The 21,500-nt window shown below is 37.7% G+C and overlaps 1 non-coding gene across 1 annotated transcript; it reads right to left on the bottom strand.

The window, feature by feature from the left end:
• Positions 1-1,330: 1,330 nt before the first annotated feature.
• On the bottom strand, positions 1,331-1,408 carry Mir125b (microRNA mir-125b). The gene has a single exon (NR_105103.1). It is a non-coding gene; the product is annotated as a microRNA mir-125b (primary transcript).
• Positions 1,409-21,500: the final 20,092 nt, after the last annotated feature.

The following is a 21,500-nucleotide window of genomic DNA, read 5'->3' on the forward strand; positions in this document are numbered from 1 at the left end:
ATAATAGTTAAAAATAAACCTTCAACATTTATATTTACTCCCTCCTCTTGGAGTCATAAAACATATTTATGCACACAGACACATTATCAGGCTTCTAGATAAATGGCATGGGTGAGGCCAAGAAGCAAACTGAAAAGATGTAATAACCATGCATACTTAAATACAGTCAGTGTTTATGATATTCTATATTATTTTTAGGAAATAATAAGGGAGCTTTGTATTTTATGATAGCTCAGGTCATAAGCAATAATAAAAAGCTCAAGGTGAACAAAAATGAACAAAGAGTCCACACAATACCCTAAAATAGATTCACAGACTTGTTTTAACAATGGAAAAAACAATTTATGGTGAAGCAAGAGAGCTAAACATCAAAGTCACTCTGTTGCCTGTGCTATGAAAAGCCATCTTCATTTTAAGCCTCAATTTTTGTAATATTTTTACAAAATTTATTGATTATAGATCCAAAAATACACAGTTGATGTGTCAATGACTAATAATAAATATTCAAACATATCACACCAGCTACAGTTGGAATATTTACTTCTAATAATGAAAATTCTGATCAAAGCCTGCAACTCAGATGCAGTTTACACAGAGCTGACTTCATAGGTCCTACTTAATGTTTTATCTCACATAGGGTCCTAACACACACAAAGTGAAATGCAAAAATCCAAAAGCACTGTCCTTCTCTAATCATGGACTTTGTGAGTCTCATAAAGAGAGAATTGTTAATACACGTAGACTATTTTGTGTGGGCAAAGCCTAAGGGAAACTCTGGCTAAAACTACCATGTATAAAACAATATTTCCTACAAATTTTATCAACCCGAATAGGATTAATACAGAAGATTGCAAATCATTTCTTTTCCAGGCCTCAAGTATGATTGGAATCTTATGTATTCTAAGCCACAGTTCTATGAAGGCATAATAATTTACTCAAGTAAATAATGCATATAATTTTATGCATACAAAAAGTTATTAATATAAACAACTTTGTCATTAATGAAGGACATATTCTCTTCTTATTCATCTTAAAGTACACCCAAAGCAAGGTTCTAAAAGCACTTGTGTTTTAATTCTGCTTCTTATACAGCTCTCTTACAACACTTGGATTGATAACTATAGTAAATACAAATGCTATTTTGCTGCCACTGTGCCATATCTTTAGAGTACAGTTTCTGACAATTGTATTTGCGGGGTGGGTCATGGTGAAGCCCTTGCTGATTAAAAAGAAAAGCATTGTTCCTTCCTCCTAGGCAGAATCTATGTCTGTTCTTTTGTTCTGGTGGTTTATGCCGACAATCAATAACGTCCAATGCTGCTGATGCCCCTCCGCCTAGGTCCCAAGAGCCTGACTTGTGATGTTACTAAAATCCCTCACAAGTTAGGGTCTCAGGGACTAGGAAAAGTCTGGTTTGATGCAGGAGAATTCTTCTTCCAGTGAAAAGGACAGCTTAGGAATTACAGTTGGGTGCAGCCAGATTTTTTTTTCTTCTAAATACTAATTGAAACACACAAATAGAAACATACATGACACATGAAAGTCAAGATGAGCAGAATAACCATGATGACCACTTACAGATTAGAACTTACAATAATGACAACTATGAGAACAAAGCAGACAATGAACAGTTAAGAGTCATTACATTCTATTCAAAGGAGACAGCAAATGGGTTAAAAATCTGCTGCTAGCAGGTTTTTACAGTAGCACCCGCTTCCATTACATTCAAGAAGGATTCTATGGCATCTAATGGGACCCTGACTGAAATTTTGCTTCTATTGCAGTTTTATACATCACAACTGTTACACAGTGGGCCCAGGATATACAACACTTAAAATCTGATTTAAATATATACTATTGCAGTTAATATTCAAACAAAAAAACTTTCTACATGTCATAATTTAATACCTATTAACCTTGATTTTTCTTTTTAAATCTGCACACTATTCAGACGACAAATATTTCCATGCACACTCCATAGTTATTTGAGCAAGGCCACTTAGTAAGCATGTTACTTCAAATCCTGACAACATCGTAAGAAAAAAGGATTCTTTTCTTTCAATAATTACATCTTAAAGTTCACTACTTTTGAAAACACACAATCCCAATCCTGTATATTCATCGAACTCACTCCCATCTTTTAGACTCTCATTTGTGGTTCAACAAAATCTGTACTTGAGGAATGAGCTAGGGTTTAGTAGCACAGAACGCAGGGTAAAACAATCAGACTAGCATAACACAAAACTCCTGGCCACAGAAGTGAAATCTGGTTCTTCTGGAATGGTTGATCTTAAAAGGGAAAGGGGGAGGTTAAAAAAAAAAATAAAAGAAAGAAGAAGAAAAGAAAGGAAGAAAGAAAGAGAAAAACAGAGAGAAAATGGAAAGAATTAGAGTGTTTTCCTGTAGGCAGGTGAATCATCCATTTCCACGCAAGCTGCAAGGAAAGCTAGGCTGAACAAAATATTTGCTAAGTGTCCCCCTCCTCCACCCTAGTACCACACCCCTTTCTAACCACCCCCCTTACCCCTGCCCAGATTTTTACTTTGCCTTGTAAGACTTAAATATTCTGTTCCATGATGTAATGCATCATTATATAAGATCTCTTTCTGTTTATCATTTGATTTCCCATACTGGATCACTTATGGCTCCAAATAAATAGTTTTAAAAAAAAATCCAAAAGAAACAACCAAAAAGCAGCATTCACAAAAAGCAAAAAAAGGAAAAAAATTTAAACAGTCCTTAATTAAAGTCCATGCTTTTCCTTAAAACTGAGTATGGCTTTACAAATTTTGACCATAGCATTCAACCAATTATTAGAATGAAAAATCTCACCCCTCCATAAATATGACATTAACATAATTATACCACCCCCATCACAGAGACCCATCCTCCTTAGGGAATACATCTGATGCTCCAAAGATGGAAATCAGTCAGATTTTTAGTTGCTCTCCAACGTACCTTTGCTTCTCACTGACTGACTGGCTTTTACCCTCCACGCACTCACACGCCACCCCCTCCCCTCGGCTAGACACGGATGCCCGAGCGAGCACGCGCGCGCGCTCACGCTCGCCGGCATACAGACACACGGAGAGTCAGGCTAGCATCTGATGCTGACTCAGAGCGCTTCTGTGTGCAAGGGGTGGCGGCGGCTGGTATTTTCACTGCGCTCATCATTAACATTAACGCACAGTCTGGCATCCACCCTCTCCCAGACCTGCTGGACTGCGGCATTTGCATGACGCTGTCACTCTTGCCTCTGCAGGTCAGATGATGGAAGGAAAGGGGGAAACAGAGAGAGAGAGAGAGAGAGAGAGAGAGAGAGAGAGAGAGAGAGAGAGAGAGAGAGAGAGAGAGAGAGAGAGAGAGAGAGAGAGAGAGAGAGAGAGGAGAGAGAGAGAGAGAGAGAGAGAGAGAGAGAGAGAGAGAGAGAGAGAGAGAGAGAGAGAGAGAGAGAGAGGCAAAAGAGCCTCGAGACTCTCCTAAGAAACGCCTTCATTTCGTCCTTATTTTTCCACCTTTCTACTTCCTCTGTGGCTGTTTCTCAGCGGTTTGACATCTTCCCGGAAGAAAATGTCTTGTGCTTCAATGAGCCAGTTGCCACTTAGTGCTCCCCTCCCATCCCCTCCAATCCCCACCCTTTTCGCTGCTAATCAATAAGACAGATCTGCAAGTACAGTGTGGAAACAGACTCAGGCTCGGTCTCGCCCGCCCGGGTCCCCACCTCAGGAAGCAGCCAGGCAGGCTCACATGTGACACAGAAAGACATAATGCCAGCAGCTTCTCAACAGCCCTAGACTTCATTCTGTGGTTTCATTTTCTTTCCTCTTTGACCGAAGAAAGAGCAAAAGTGAGTCGTTTTATTTTTATGCGAAGACCCCACCCAGCACCAGTGAGGCGGGTCTGTAGAGATCGATTATTTCTAGTCACAATAATAAAAAAAAAGGTGGTGGGGAGGGTGGCTAATCGAAGTAATAGCTTCATGTTTTTTATTAGCTATGCTCTCATTTCGAAGGAATTAGAAGACCAGCCCTGCCAGGATCTGACTAATCAATGTGATTTACACTGTGGTGAAATGCTAAATTGTGGACTGACATCAACCAACAAGGTATCAGTAGAGTTTAATTTTTAAGACTTTTTTAAAAAACATAACAAAAACAACAAAAGACTATAGTGAGTATGTACATTGTAGAAGCGTTCAGGCTCTGCATATATATATATATATATATATATATATATATATATATATATCGGTCCCTGTACATCTGTACACTATTACCAAAAGAGCTAAACACACTAAACACATTTGGCTATGGCTGTGCTAGTGTTTCACAACACACAAGGCACCCGTTTCTTTGTTCTTCTATCGCTCCCTGTAATGAGTGTGTGCTGAACAGCTACCTTCCCCTTCTAAGCTAGCAGTATTTCTGAATTACTTGCAGGACAGAACTAGCCATCGGTGACTCTACAGCATACAAAAAAGGCATACAAAAGGGAAGCAAAGGACACCATCCTCCAGCCAATGCTGTCTGGTGCAGCAGATATGCCAGTTTACTCTCACAGACATTCCCAGCATGCAGTGCGGCGCTGCAGGACCAACTAAGGTAGCAGTTTGGCAACAGATCAGTGGCAACAAATGCAAAGAACAGCCAACCATTCTCTGAGGTTCCAGAAAAAAAAAAAAAAATCACACGATCCATAAAGAGATGCAAGTACAACATAGCTCTCTAAAATCAGCTCTTACCGGCTTCTGATTTGAAAGAAGGAACAGGAAATGGGTGTGGGAGGGAGAGCAACCCTCAGGCACAAAGAAAGAAGTGGCCACCAAAAGGAAACATGATGCTAACTGCATATTCTCAGGAGAAAGGAAAAAGGCAGGAAAGACAAGGATGGGAAAGGTAGGGGAAAATGAAATGAAATATAGAGGCGGGGGTTGACAGACAGGAAGGACAGCAATGAGCCAGCCACTGTGTAGTTCATCAACACAGAAAACATGAAGCACGATTTCCAAGACCGGAGACCGAGTGTGGCTGGAGCTTGGAATCAGAAGGAAAGTTAAAACAAAGATTCACACACACACACACACACACACACACACACACACACACACACACACAGAGAGAGAGAGAGAGAGAGAGAGAGAGAGAGAGAGAGAGAGAGAGAGAGAGAGAGATTAGCCTAGCACACTTATTTGTCAGTTACAGCAAGAGGCTTGCAGAATTCATCACGTTTTATGTGTTAAACTGAATGCCTCTGTCTCATTGATTAGACTTTTTTTTTTAACCTTCTTGCATCTGTGCATTCTTTATGCTTTCTTTTTCCTAAGAAGTTGCTCACAATGCTCTTGGTAAATTAGTGTCATGACTGTGCTATATCAGATGTAAAATGTCAACTGTTTTAATAACTGAATACATGCTTATAACAACTAGCCATTGATACCCAGCACTGTGGACCTTGTACTCGAGTGCCTCACTCCTAGGTCTTTGGCCCAGAAACAACAAATTCACCATCAACTTTCCCCCTTAATCTATGGTTTTGTTTTATTTTTTATTTTATTTTTTACATCCAACAGCATACATGACTTGACTCCACAAAAGAAAGCATGAAAAAATATGAACGGAAGAGTTTAGAAAAGCAAAAGCAATAAAAGTTGGAAGGAAAATAACAATTATTAATGGATGGCATGGGTTAAAATATTTATCTTGAGACCTCAGTTAGCTAGTTCCAAGTGGCCAGGCCTCTGCCAGGACCTCCCTTGAGGCCAATAGGAAAGCAGATTTGATTACATCAACATTTATTGAAAGAAAATGTTGAAATCAAGCAATTTGGTCACCACTGTCATAGATGCAAGCTTGTAATCCCTGCTACTTCTCAGCTTCTAATCACTGTTTATCATGGTTTTTATTCTGACTGTATATTAGGGTTTATGCTTTGACCATAGCAAAAGTATTACAGAGAAAATGTTGACTTTGCTTCTATATTTAATTTGAAAAATGTAACCCTGGTACAACCTTTCTTTCGATATTAATTATTTTCAAATAATTAATTTTGGAGGTTTGTTTGCTAACTTTTGAAAACACCAAAATTGGTATGATTGTACATTAAATGATATATGAAGTTAAAGGAAGCAGGGCTTTGAAATAATACAGTCTGCCTGCTCCTTCGTTGCAGGGCAAGAATCTCTTGTTTCTTCTAAATGCTATTTGAGATTAAACTGATTATATGATTATATTAACTTAATGGGTGAGTTTTATAATAAGGAGGGTAGGTGACATAAAAATGATATGTAGTTCATACTGTGACTCAAATTTCATGAATGTGCGGGCACAACATATTATTCATCTGCCCAATATTTTCTGTACATATTTGACTTGTACTGTGCAACCAGCTGCAACCAGTAATCTGGAATATAAACTAGAATTAAACTAAAGTCAAAGTCCATTGCCTCTGTTTCCCTCGCTGTATCTCTAAAGGATAGCATATATGACTGAGACAATGTGCATTTAAAACACCCTCCAACTTTGCAGAGAGAACTGATTGTACAAATCTGACTTAATCTGTCCCTCTGAAAGGCCTATGGCATAATTCAGCATTTGTTTCCAATGCTTTTATTCTACTGTCTTTTAGGGGAACTAAACTGTATTCATTCACTTAGAGATCTAAAATAAAAAGCATTTCTTTTTCACTGAAGAAACTGGTTCTGTTTACTAATAGCTTTAAAAACTGCAAGATGATTTACAGGTTACACAGAAATGATGTAACAAAATTAGAAGACTCAAGAATCTGCTCCTACTGTGGGTTCTGAGTATATGGGAAATGCTTATTTCTCTAACCTTTCTAGAACGGAGAGCCATGTTCTCTCTAGTGCCAAACAACACATATCATAGAGTGCTCTGCTCTTTAGAAGGGATGGAATAGTAGTGGGAGAAGCAAAAATACAGAGGGTTTATTTTGTTTCTACCTCCTATTCACATTTGAAAGGAATAGCAGGAAAAGAAATAAAAATAGGAAAGGACTTTCTGGTTCTTCTCTTTTTACAGATAAAATAATGAATACTTAAAAGATAAGGAGCTAAGAATGGGATGCCAGTGAGTTGGTGTTGCTCTGGGTAGGAATTCTCTATGAAATTAAACACCCAGTGTTTGTGTTTGCCTGATGAAGGCACTTCTGAGTATAAATTAGATTACAAATCAGACTTCTAAGAAAGCTAAAATACACTAAAATAAACATGTACATTAAAATCTTTATAATGAAGAATATGGTTGGATTTTTAGCCAAAGAAAATTATGACTTATATTTTCTTTCATAATTTTTCTGTTCATGGAAAAGAATGGATCAGGGGTGCCAAATATAGGACTGCCAACTGATTAAGAATCTCTCTCTGTCTCTCTGTGTCTCTGTCTCTGTCTCTGTCTCTGTCTCTCTCTCTCTCTCTCTCTCTCTCTCTCTCTCTCTCTCTCTCTCCTGCTATATAAGTACAAAGTATCACAGTTAATAGAACAGCAACCACACATCACACAGTTTTAGGGATGATCCTGAATGGGAGTCTGATGTTCACTCTTCTAATTAATTAAAAAAAATCTGATTGTAACTCACTGAAGCAGTCTTTCTGAGTCTTCCCATTCTTTCTCCCTTTCCTTTCCAGCTGTCTGAGAGGTGTGTATCCTACTTTTGGTTCCACTCTTCGTCAGCATCCACAGGAGGAATGCATTCAGAGCCACACCAATGAGAGCAGTCAGACTGAGGCAGGGGCAATCAGGGCTGGAACATAAACCTGAAGGAGGTCTTAAAGACAAAGTGCCTCTCACTGTAGTGCATTCACACACAGGAACAAACAGCTCTTGAGGCTGCAGATGGCAGCCCCTCTTTCAGTTAAAAAGGCAGATCATCTCAAGTTGGGGCCACCGGAATGACAAAGCATAGGGCATATCAATTCATACTCAAACATGGAAGCGTGCATATGAGCAGTTATCAGGGCTGTACATACCAACAGCAAACACATGCTTCTGTGACATTCCCAAACTTGCTGACGGAAGAGAGAGGGAAAGAATGAAGCCTGGCTTTTAAAGAAAAGACATAAGCTGAAGGAAAAACAGTAACAAATAACTTGGGAATGGCTTTTGTATTTAGAGTCTGAATGTTAAGGCACAGGATCTGTGACAGTCTAGAACAACTAACAACTAGAATAATTTTCATTTTAACTAACTCACCTGTAGGAAAGAGTCACTTTCTGTATGGCAGCACACAATGCATTGACATAACATGGTGGGTGGGGTAGGAGAAGAACTTGTCTAAACCTTGAGAAGCCTGGCTGCAGTGCCAGCTCAGGAGTTAACACTGCTCATGGTCTTCCATCCATCATTGAGCTTGCAAACTTTAACTTTCTAATTCTTAAAGTTAGGAAGGAGTCTAAGGTCTAACTAGATTGGAAACACCAGTGCAATGGAATGGAAATGAAGCTGAAATCTGTGCTGGTCAGCATTACCTAGTATTTCTTCATGTGCTTACATGGCTGTCCCATTTCACTGTGATGATGGCTTTCTAGTTGGGCTTGTGAGTAGAGAGCTAGAGAGACCTTCTTCTGTCTGGTGGCAGAGCCCCAAAACTACATCAACTCTAGAAGATCACAACATCAAATCACTCTACTAAAATTTTAGCATGGGTTGCCTATTTAAATGAAATTTTCAGTAATTTGAAACAAGTATCTAAAAGATGTTTTAAATTTAGAACTGGAGAGGCAGTGGTTGTTGAATATGGAAGCAAATGTGTACATGATATCACAGTCTATAGGCAGAGGAGTGGAGCTCATGTCAGTGAATAGCTACCTGCATGGGCTTAAACAGTCCTAAGATTTATTGTAAGAACACATATGTTTATGCTTTAATGGTGACTTTTTGTAAATGTTAAGACAAAATATCTCACTTTATCAAACACAATGACAATTTTTTTTTGAATAGAAAGGAATCAGGAAAACTCTGTCACTGTTAGTTCTGAGAACCTTGTTTTTTGGGAAGATCAGTGACAGATACCAAACACAGCACTCAAGACCACAGGAGTTTGAGTGTCCCAGGACAACTCTCATCTCAAAACTACAATGGCAGCAAATGAAAAACAACCCTATGTTTCAGTTTATAGAAATCCATGTTGTTAAGGGCTGCAGTTTGGCTAAGTGGTAGAGTACCAGCATCCACAGAGCACATGACAGGCATGGGGGTCTACTGTCAGCTGATTAAGTTCAATATGGTTATTGATAACGGTTAGTTATAATGATTGTATGTGATCATTTTTGTTTTACAACTTTATTCAATATGAAAAATACCCAAATGATGGGGCAGGTCCTTCTGTGTTTAAGTTTGTCATATTGGTTGATAAATAAAGTACGCTTGGCCAATAGGGCAGTGAGTTAGGTGGGACTAGAGTCCAGGAGGATTCTGGGAAATGTAGTAAAAAGAAGTCTTGTGATCCAGGAAGGAAGTGACATAGCAGGCAGACTCAGAATATAAGCAGGAAAAAGTAGGAAATCACTCTCTTCCTCCCCCTCTCTTCTCTGGAACCGCCATATGAGTCCAACAAGAGAGGATGCATGCCACCAGCGTCCTTGATCAGATAAGTCTTTATAAAATATATAGATTAATAAGTATGGTTGAAACTTAAGACAGAGATAGCAAATAAGAAATCCTAGTCATTGGTCAGTAGCATTGTAATTAATATAAGACTCTATGTTGTAATTTCAGGTGCCCACGTGGTGATGAGGCTCTAGCGGCTTGGTGGAAAGATTTATCATTACACCCTAAATTTTTGTTTATTTATTTTTTTAGACAAAGTCTCATGCTATATCTCAGGCTTGCCTAGAACTAACATATATTCCAGGGAGGCTTCAAACTCCTGGTAATTCTGCTGCCTCAGCCTCCTGAGATGTATAATTATAGGAGTTAGTCCTTATACCTGGCATTTTAAAACTTTTACTCTAAAGGAAAAATAATTTTACATACAAATCTGGACTGAAAGAAATGAGGCACAAAGGAGAAAGTAAACTATAATGAATTAAAAACTGTTATTTCTTTATTGGTCATCTGAATTTTTATTGAAATAATTCTGGGTTAGTTTGTAGCATGCAAGAGGAGCTGGGTTCAATTCTCCAAGTTTAACTCACCACAAAAATAAAAAAAAATAAACAAACAATTGAAAATGTTAAAGTAGGCTTATCTTAAATGAATTGTACATGTTCTTTTTAATACTGAATTACATTTTGCATTCTCTATGTCTAATGATATATTTTTCCTGATTAATATATTTCCAGATGTATAGTTAATGGAAGGCAAGTTCAAGTCTACTCTAAACTGTCTTAGATTTTCCCTCTAGACCCAAGAGAACAGTGAAAAATGGTTCACAGCATCCTGAGCATCATTTAAATATTTGTGAGCAGCGAAGGGTCAAGGGCATCCTGCATCCTCATGCATTCTCCCCATCTTTTCTAATCAAGTATATTGATTTGGTTGAGGGTTAGTGAGCAGGTGTACTTTCATTGATCAAAGAAATAAACTGACACAGCAAACTGTTTGCTGTTTCAAGATAAATCCATCCTACCTTTGTCTCCTCTTGGCTACTTTAGGGATGTTTATTCTATGTTATTAAATTTTGTCACTGTCTCTGTCTCTCTCTCCTTTTCTTGCTCTCTCTCTCTCTCTCTCTCTCTCTCTCTCTCTCTCTCTCTCTCACACACACACACACACACACACACACACAAATGCAGTGTAGGTCGTGAGTATGAAAGGAAATGGGTAAAGTGTTATCTATCATGTATTTTCTTGGCAAATATATTATGTTTCTGTATTTTTACCACATAGCTGCTGTGAACACTATGTGACTTCTGTTCAGGAACTTGGGCTCATTTTCAAGTTCACTAGAAAATTTAGTCCTTTCTCAAGATGTTTATAAAAACTAACACACACACACACACACACACACACACACACACACACACACACACACACACGGGTGTTCATTAAGTGAATGTAATAAAATTATTTTTTTAAATGTTAGATTAATTTTAAAAGTTAGTGCCATCTGCGAAGTTAAAAATAAAATTGTCACTGTAGTTGTTTGCCACATCCACTAATTACTGTATAAAGATTTCAGTAAGTTATAAACCCATTGATTCTGATTGGTTGTTTTTCACTTATGGTAACTCCATTTAAGCTAAATTGACAAAAATTCTATAAGCAATATTTCACTCATACAATAATATGATAGTATAGTAGTTGTGCCAGGAAGGTATATTTGCAAGTATTATTTTGATTTTTGCTAACCTAATATTTAGAACAGGCCTAGTGGCCTTGGCCTATTATCCCAACTGTTTTGTAGGCTGAGCAGACATGTAAAAGGCTGACCTGGGTTACAGAGTGAGTCCTGGGCCAACTTAAACAACTTAGTAAGACCCTGTGTTAAAAGAAAGAAGAGAAAGAGTTGAGGATACAGCTCAACTTGCTAGTCAAACCACTCAACACTAGAAACATCCCTGAGATAACAAACAATAGTCACAAATTTAAAACTCTCCTAGTTAAGAATCCAAAAGCAATACTTGATTATACTTCCTTAGAAGTTCTTTCTCTGTGTGAATAAGTTAAATTAGAAATAATATTCAGACCTCACACTACTGTAGAACTTAAGAGAAAGCATAGTCCCATCCCCATGCCTGACAGAGACATGTTTAAAGTACATATTAGCTTTTCAATTACTATACGAAGTACTCAGTAGGACAGGAAATGTAGCACTTCTCTTAAATGTTAGACCTTTAAAATATTTGCTGGGTGACAACATCATAAAACAAAACAAAAGAGAAAATAAACAAATAAAACAAAATAAAAACCCGACCATAGCTTCTCCAGTAAAGAATTAAGGCTGAATATGCCACATTTCTTAGGAGCACTGAATAAGTCTATTTGTCCAGCTTACTTTGCAAAGGCTGTGGAGAAAACAGCACCATAAACAGTTTCAGTCCCCACACAAGGGCTAAACAAAGAGTCCTCTTTCTAGCCATCTAATCGGGTAATTTATTTTTTCAACCATCACATAAATCGAAACACAGCTGTAACCAATGACTTGCAGAACCAGTTCCCAGCCAGCTGGAATCGTTTCTGCTGAGGCAGCAAGATTTTTACATTGTTCACTTTTGTACATCTGGAGAAACCATTGAGGGTCAAAAATGACCAGAAAAGCTCTTTAAATAAATGCAGCCAACAGGGAGGATTTGCTGAAGGACCTACAAACTCTACCTTCACTTCTACAAAGTGTTTGTTTCATGAAATTAATGCTTATAAAGGCTATTGTCAATATAGACCTTAAGAGTCTCTAATTGGATTAAGCACTTAAATGTCCATTTCTTTCCAACAACTTCTTAGATTTTTTTCTTTTTCTTTTTTAACTTTTTTCTTCCTGTGATTTACTGCTATTTGAAGAGTTATACTGAAAAACCAAGTTTCGTGCAGAAACATCACCCACAAAACCAGACCCAATCCTAGAGACTGTCCCACTCATATCTCAAGGCCAATTGTGTTTAGCTAATACAAGTTTCTGTTTAGGTAAAATGAAAGAAAATTCTCTTTGAAATAAAACAGGACAGGAATACCTTCAATAAACTAGGCAGGTAAATCTCCCCAACAGCCAGAGACCAGAAGGAAGCCAATGTAGATCCCGAGTGCTCCAGGTATTATTGAGGGAGGGGGTGACTCTGGCATAAGGACAGAAACTCAAAAGCAAAAGTCACTGCTGTTTTATCTTAGAAGCATGTACCTACACACAGAACAAAAGCTATTGCTTGCTCCCTAAAGCAAAAGCCAAGCAGCCAGTCCTTGAAAGAAAGAGCCTGACAAAAACTTGGAAATAGGTAAAAGCCAATTAAATCCCATAAAATAAAATAATTTGCAGTATTAAAATTATGATCAACAGATCAATCTAATGAACAGTTTTCTTCATGTTAATACATTCATCGTGTAGGCCTGCAGATGTAGTTCCCTGCTGTGACTCCCTTGTAGCATTCATGAGGTTGTCAGCTATATCTCCAGTACCATCCCCCACCCCGAACAATATGACTAAAAAGATAGGCATTTTAATGCAACTTTGAAAAATGAATGCTTATGCCTCATGAATGTTCAAGCCTGCTTTTATTTGTATTAAAAACCATATTAAGACATCACAAATATATTCACTTTTCTTCTTTTGGTAAAGCCAGTGTCTCAGTTACTTTGATTATTTAACTATCTCACTGAACTATGGGGCCATTCTCAACTATTCTGATTAATAGTTAGTAACGTTCTATTCCTGTGAACTGCATTTCTGACTGAAAGAGTGAAACAAACATTAGTGATAAAGGACAAATAATAATCACAGAGTGAGTAGACATTCCTTAAGACATAGTGAATTCAGGTATGGAAATTCTTTCACTTTTAAGCATCGTTGGTTCCTACGTGTACCATAAAGACATTGTTTGGAATAGTTAGAGGCATTATTTAATAAATAGCAAAGTCCTCAACTTGATGAGTGTAACTTTTGAATGTTCCAGGGCATTGGAACACTGCACCCTATCCAAAGCAGAGAACTGGCATTCCTGTCTATCACTGGCTGTACTGATACATGATCTGGAAGAAGGTACAGACACTCACTGCTCCTCACCCCACAGCTCAGTTTCCCAAACTGTAGGTCATGACCCATCTGGAATCCTGTAATGGAGCTCTGGGGTTGTAAACAATTGGGCAACCATAGTAGGGTTTTGAATGCTCAATAATGAAAAATTAGTTCAAAGTTCCATGAGTAAGGAAACAGCAGTGGCAGAGTTCACTGCAGCACATGCCCCCACCCCATTACCTTGGACAATCTCACTGTGCCTTTGGTTTCTGAACACAGAACCAGTGCTCTGGGCTCTGCACCTACTGTCATCCCAGGCAAAACCAATGCAAGCTGCCTGAAACACTTCGGATCAAATTTGAAAGGGATAATATGCTATCAAATGTGGTATTTTTCTGTACATACAAGGTTTTCTGCTCTTCAAGAAACATGATGTTTTTATTACAGAAAGCCAAGATTTTTGGTATTTGCTATTGTCATTACTCAGCATGTAATTTTCATGTTAGTGTATCTTCCTATTGTATTATGATAGCACGTTTGATTTCCATAACTGATACTTGAATTTCTAACTTGAATTCCCTAAAACCATCTGAAGTGAATTTTGGCCTATGATTAAGATAGAGTTTCTAGAAATTTCTACAATGGCCTGAGCACAATCTGCTGCTTTATAGGCTATGTGAAGTGGTTTTTTCAACATTAATGAATATAAAATAAAAATGCCAAATCTGAAAAACAGTGAAGGTGCTGTTTTGAAATATCAAAATTCAGCCATGGTTTAATAATAAATATTCCTTGTAAGTTCTACTCCAAAATCCATAACTTCACGAGTACTGAGTTTTTGACCAGTTTTCTGGTATCAGGCTTGATTTCTCTTCTCATTGAGCCGATTTTCCTTAAACCAACATAACCCCTAACTGCAATATACCATTTGTCAATATTCCCACAAATAACTATTGTTCTCAGCCCACATCAAGGAAATTTTTCTTTGCAACAGACTGAAACCATTATAGAAAACCATTATAGAAAATGCAGGGTTGTCAAGACCAGCCCCAGTGGATATATCCATACACACTCCCATACCAAAGGCTTAGGGAACATTTCAAAAGAAGGTGGCAGAAAGTTTGTAAGATCCAGAGGATCAGCAGGCTGGGGGGAGGGGGTTGAGGTTGCTGCATCCACCTAGAAATGTCAGAAGCTACACATAAATTCTCACCACAATGACCATTCAAATGTAAGCAGAACAAGGACACCAATAGACATGTCAAAATAGACAGGAATAAGCACACTAGGCCTCAACCCTACACAAAGAACTCGAGGCAAAAATGCTGAGAGTGGGAAGCAGCCTACCCCAGGGAAAAGCACACCAGTTGGGTGTGCAGTGCCAAACTGTCCTGAAATCATATTCATTACCAACATTATACAGACTGTGCAAGTTGTAAGTTGTACTTAGGAATATATATATATATATAATATATATATATATATATATATGTGTGTGTGGTGTGTGTGTGTGTCTGTGTGTGTGTGTGTGTCTGTGTGTGTGTGTGTGTGTCTGTGTGTGTGTACATATACTTATGATGTATGTATGTATATACATATAGGCATGCATGAAACAGCAATTAAAAGAGGCCATGGTTTTGAAATAAAGCAAGGAGGAGTATATGGGAGGGTTTGGAGGAAGGAAAAGGAAGTGAGCAATGATATAATTATATTATATTCTAAAAAATTCAAATGAATTACTTAGTAGCAAATTTACATTTGTTTTTAATAAAAATAAATTAATACTTATTCCAAATAATTATTTAAAAATTTCTTTAAGACTAATTGATAGCAAATGTTTGATATATATTTCTATTATTAAAAACTTACATGCCTGGGATCATGTAAAATTTTCTTAAGTGAAACAGGTTTAGAAGTATAGTAATTAATTTCACAAATAATTATTAAAATTCCAAATATGCATCTATTGATACTATTTTTAATGTAAAATTCCAAGATTCCCTTCCATCAAAAGCTTTTTTTCATCATATTAAGGGTGGATACTCTTTTAAAAACTTATACAAGAATAAAACACCACCAATAACAAAACACCCTTCTCTTTTTAGGATATTAAATCATCAATACAGAAATAAAGAGTCAACTTCTTCATGAGAAGATAAAAGTTTAAAGACAAGCTAGTGAGTGAACACTTTAATGTAGTGAAATTTTTTGTTGTTGTTTTTTCATTTTCCAAGACAGAGTTTCTCTGTGTATCTCTGGCTGTCCTGGAATTCACTCCATAGATCAGGCTTGCCTGGGACTCAGAGATCTGCCTCCTCTCCTTCCCAAATTCTAGGATTAAAGAGGTGTCACCTGGGCTGGCCTAAATATGTTTTAAATTCACAGACCCAGAGAGACTAGGTGGCAAGGAGTATTCAAGGGGAGCTGTTGGGATCTCCCTGGGAAGGGGAAATAGAAGATATTTCTCCTCCAGGTGCAGGTGGGGATTGGAAACATGAGAGATCAGGTTGGCTGAGGTGGGGGAGGGGGGCTACTGAAAGAGATTACAGGAAAGAGGGGGCATTCTCAGGTCAGGTAAAAAAAAACCTGGTGCAAGGGAATTTCCCAGGAATCTACAAGGATGACTCCAGTTAAGCCTCCTAACAATAGCAGATAGGTAGTCTGAAACAGCCTTTACCTGTAACTAGGCAAGACTTCAAGTGGAGGGATTAGCATGTTAACCCAGTCACATAACCTTCAATGTTAAGTCTGTCCTGCTTATGGGATGTGCTGGGGTAAGGGTTTCCTGAAGATTGAGGGAGTGGCCAACTGATGACCAGTCTAGTCTAAAATCCATGCCAGGAGAATAAGCCTACCCCTGACAGTGCCTAGAGCACCAGCACCCACAGCCAAATGACCCAGGGACCCAGAATAGAACCAAACACAACTAGAGGGAAAATTTTAAATGTCAATGTAATGACTGAAGCCTAAGGATAGTCTGCTATACTCACAGATTGGTGCCTAGCCCAACTGTCATCAGAAAGCCTTCATCCAGCAACTGATGGAAACAGATGCAGACACATAACAAGAGATTAGGTGGAGCTCAAGGAATCCTGCAGAAGAGAAGGTGAAAGGATTGTAGGAGCCATAGGGGTCAAGAATGCCACAAGAAAACTCACAGAATTAACAGACCTGGGATCATAGGAACTCACAGACCGAACCGACACCCAGGGATCCTGCATGGGACTGACCTAGGCACTCTGCATATATGTTACAATGTGTAGCTTGGTCCTCTTGTGAGACTCCTAATAGTGGGATTAGGAGATGTCTGGGACTCTTTTACTGGCTTTTGGGACCCTACTCCTCATACTAGGTCACCTTACCTGGCCTTAATTCATAGGGAGATGTTTAGTCTTACTGCAACTGGAAATGCCATGTTTGTGGATACTCATGGGAGACCTACCCTTTCCTAAACAGAAATGGAGAAGAGGATGGGGGCAGGAACAGAGTGGGGAATAGGGGAAGGGGACTAAGGATGCAGAGACAGGGGGGTCTAGGAAAAGGGTGGCTGAGATTTAAAATAAATTAATTAATCCTAAAAATCAACCAGATTTTTATAATCTCTTATTCTCTGTACCTTGATCACGGGTATCTGTGTTAATCTCCACATACATACTGTTAAAAAGTTAAATGACTGTATTGAAATGGTGTTTTCCAGAATCAAAAAGGACAGTTGCACATATGAACTCATAATAGCTGTAACAGCATAAAACAAACAACCAAAATTTAAACAAACAAACAAAAAACTTCTGTGAGATCCAGTCAACAATATCCTAGAATGAAGAAGGGAGGTTGGCTCAAGACCATCCACAACTGAAGAACATTTGGTAATTGATAGCTGCTGGGACAGGAAGAGTCATTTGTCCTTAAGGGTGTGGTCCCTGGTAAGTGGAAGATGCTTCAGCACATACGAGTATATGGCTAGGACTAATTTGGAGTGACACACACACAAGGACATAAAGTTGAGTGGGTATAGAAAGGGAGGATGGATCTGGGGGAGTTGGAAGAAGGAAGTGAATACAATGTAAGAAATTCTCAAAGAATTAATAAAAGTATGTATTAAAAATTCACCAGTTAAATGAATGAGTTTTTAAATGAAAGTAAAATTAGGCTACTTCCACACTTATATATATTAGCTTGTACACTTCAAATGGCACACACCTGTCATGAAGAGTCAGGTCAGGCTCTTTCTAGAGTTTTCTGCTACTCCTTTATGCAACATGACATACAGTCTATACATGTTTTCAAGAGACCAGATACAACATTACTAAAATGAAGGGAGACATGGTCCCTGCTCCCAAATGGTTAGCATGTGGTGGAAGAGTCAGGTTAACAACAGTGTGGAAATATGGGCCTGCGAACTGTCCCATGGAATTAAAACTCCTTGAGAGTGCAGTGAGCACCTGCTGAGTGCTTCAGAGAAGGATCAAAAGAGTTCCCCTTGAACTGAGCCTGAAGCTGAGGACTGTAGAAAAGGGAAAGCAAACTGAACAGGATAACACTTCTCTTGTGTGGGCTAAGCAAATGGAAAGGTTCAAGGGCTGGAGATTCACAAAATTTGGGGAATGGATCAGGCTAGAGTGCCAAAAAATCCATATTAGTTCATGCAGAGGACACAATCAGGGAGTTTGAATGTGACTTTGTGATAAGGAGAGCATGATGTAGAAGCAGAAGATATTAAATCAGGAAACAAGCTGGGAGAATAGGGTACATCCATTTAATAGTAACACTAAGGATGCAGAGACAGGGGGATCTAGGGGAAATCAAGGCCAGCCTGGTCTATATATGGAGTTCCAGGACAACCAGAGCTAAACAGTGAGAGCCTGTGTTGAAAAACATACAAATAAAACAATTCAGGAAACATATATGTAGGCATCTTTTTAAGTGGTAGTTCAAATTAGTATGATGGCAAACAATGAAAATGCCATGATTTACTTTTTATTTGCACACAACTCCCGACTGGCTCAGCACTGATGTTTCACCCATTTAATCATCACAGTGATTTTAGTAGATAACTTACATGATTACTGTCAGTTACTGCAAAGGGATCTCAGCTTCAGAGAACTTACGCAATGTTCCCAGTGTGATCACTTGGTGACCTGTTTGCTTTCCAGTTACACCTCTTTCTTGAGCGTTTGTCAGACGACTACTGAAAAGTGAGGTGGCCTCTGAGAACATTATGCTTCTTGTGGCTCTAGCTTAAGTCACTCTTTAAAATCTGTATCATGTCATGGAAACCCCTTCAAAGAATCCAGAGGCACTCCATAGAATTCAGAAGTTCCTTTGTACATGGAACACTTTGAAAGCCACAGAAAACTGAAATGTAAATGCATTTGCTCTCCCCCAGAATCATGTTCTTTCTTTTTTCAAATGGCACTGTACCAAACCAAATAAGTGACTGTACAAAGGAATTGCAACTTAGAAATGTCACCATTTTCTTAATCATTTAAAAAATGTTGGGAAACTCAGGGGTTTCTAAATTGTGGCTATTATTATTAAACCCAGTATCTGGCTCTAATGTGTCTTATTCCTTCATTTAAATTTTCTCCTTTAATTCTCACAAGGTTTCAGCCCTAAAAGAGCTACAAGTAATCAATGGTTGCTGGGAACATGAGAATTCATCTTCAGGGATGAAGCCTCTGATATTCTAGCCAATCCCAAGAGGTCAGCCCTAAATACATATAAGTAGCATTAAATTATCCCGAAGATTGTGCTTATCAGTGTGTGTGTGTGTGTGTGTGTGTGTGTGTGTGTGTGTGTGTGTGTGTGTATGTATGTGGGTGTGTTTGTAGCAATTACAATTAAACAAATAAAGCCCAGAAATTTGAGAAGGAATGGGAGGAACATAGAAGGAAATGGAAGGGAAAGAGGAAGGAGGAGAATAATACAAATTCCATACTCACATTCTCAAATGTATATGAATGTAAACAAGTGTTCTTCTTTGTATAACATTGCAGACAAAAGTTGTGATGACTTAAAACTGTTGAATAATTTTGGCTTAACTAATTAGTGAGACATTTTCTATTTATTTTTATTTTCCAATATATCGGACATTATATCTATTACTCCATTGAAACTTCTGCTCATTTCATCCATCCATCCATTTAGTCATTTTTCTCCTTAGTCATTTTTTTTGCATCTCTATTTCTTATCAGACTACTTGTTATGATACAAAGTTCAGCTAACATGTAGACTTTACTTACTTGATTTTGACTCATGGAACAAAGCACTGAATAATATTTAAAAGTTATATCAAGAAAACATTCTAATTTTTTTACCATGTAGTAATTTCAAACTGCATGATAAATGATATGGCTTAGCCGTATACTATTTTTCTATTCTAGAGTAACAAGGTCAGTGGGTAAAGTAGCAACTCTGCTTCAATATTTCTATTAGAGTTTTGTAGAAATAAAATCTATCATCTTAGTCTTACAAGTTTCTATTAGCACTGCTTTTACATTCATATTTCTAACAGATTTTAAGCCGTTGAAACAAACACTTTAAATGTAGACAGGGAAACACAAATAGATCAATTATGTTTCAGAGCTCTAAATTAAATTTGAAAGTACAGAACACTACTAATTTGAGAAGCAATTGAAAAAAATGAAATTAGAAATTCTGAGTTCTAACTTTGTCTCTTCTGTGTTCATTGAGCAAATACTGAAAGAATGGTTACTCCTTCAGAGTTTTGGATTCCTCTTCTCATAGATAATACTAATTTACCACATTGGAATGGGATGCCAATTTTTATTCTAAGTCTGTGGAAAACAAAACCTGCCACAAAATAGTAAAGTGATAATTTTCTGTTATAGACTGACCCTTAAAGTTACTTGGTTGAGTGGGAAAAATTTCAAATTGCTTTTCTTGCTTTGCATAGTCTGAATGAGGGGAGACATAGATTTGTTGATATTTGAAAGTGTAAAACATACCCCAAATTAAAGGGTGTTATCTGACTTAAGTGCATATCAGTTACATATATAGAAGAAATAGAGAGACAACTAGACTTATTTTCATTATCTGAAGACAGAGCTATGTTGAACTAAGTAACCACATAAATACACCTTTGTATTGTAACAGTGCACTCTCAAGCTATGTACCCTTCCAAAAATAGCTACAGCTTTTTAAAAGTCAATGAAAATAAGAACTATGGTCCAGATTCATTTGGAAAGAAACCCTTTCAATCACTGTTAAAATAGCTTGCACATATCCTAAAAAGCATAGGAAGAATGAGATAAATGATGTCAGGAAAACCAAATATTTATCAAATCTCTTACTTGCTTCTCTCATACACTATGGTTTTCTCTCATGAGTGTCAGTTGTGTGGACATTCTAGAAAAGCAGAAAGAGATACTACAGATATGTTCCAAATGTATAGTCCCAACCAGTTCTGCAAGCCTAAATAGTGACTTATCCAAACCTCAGCTATCCAACTTATACAACAGTGAAGTCAGAGCACATTCCATACATCCTGGGTATAAAAAAATTCCTTCCCCCTTCATTTATCATTTAGGAAATATCCAATAAACAGAATAAGGAAATAAGAATATATTTCAGAGTACAACTCATTTCTTGTTAGGGAAAACTATGAAGGAGTTTTTTTTCCAATATCTTAGACAAGACTCTACAGTAGACCTCTGATAAGTACAGGAAAAATTCAAATAGATGTATCACAACATCTAGAAGTAAATATGTGTTTCCTGAAGCTTTTTTCTCCTAGAAGAAAAAAAAAACTGCTGAACTGAACAAATTAGAAGCATTTCATTACAACAGATGACAGCAGTCACTGATATTTTGTTCAATGAAATAAATAAATGAAAATATTCACTTGTTTATTCACTCTT

This window comes from Cricetulus griseus, chromosome 4 (assembly GCF_003668045.3).
Source record: "Cricetulus griseus strain 17A/GY chromosome 4, alternate assembly CriGri-PICRH-1.0, whole genome shotgun sequence".
Classification (NCBI taxonomy): domain Eukaryota; kingdom Metazoa; phylum Chordata; class Mammalia; order Rodentia; family Cricetidae; genus Cricetulus; species Cricetulus griseus.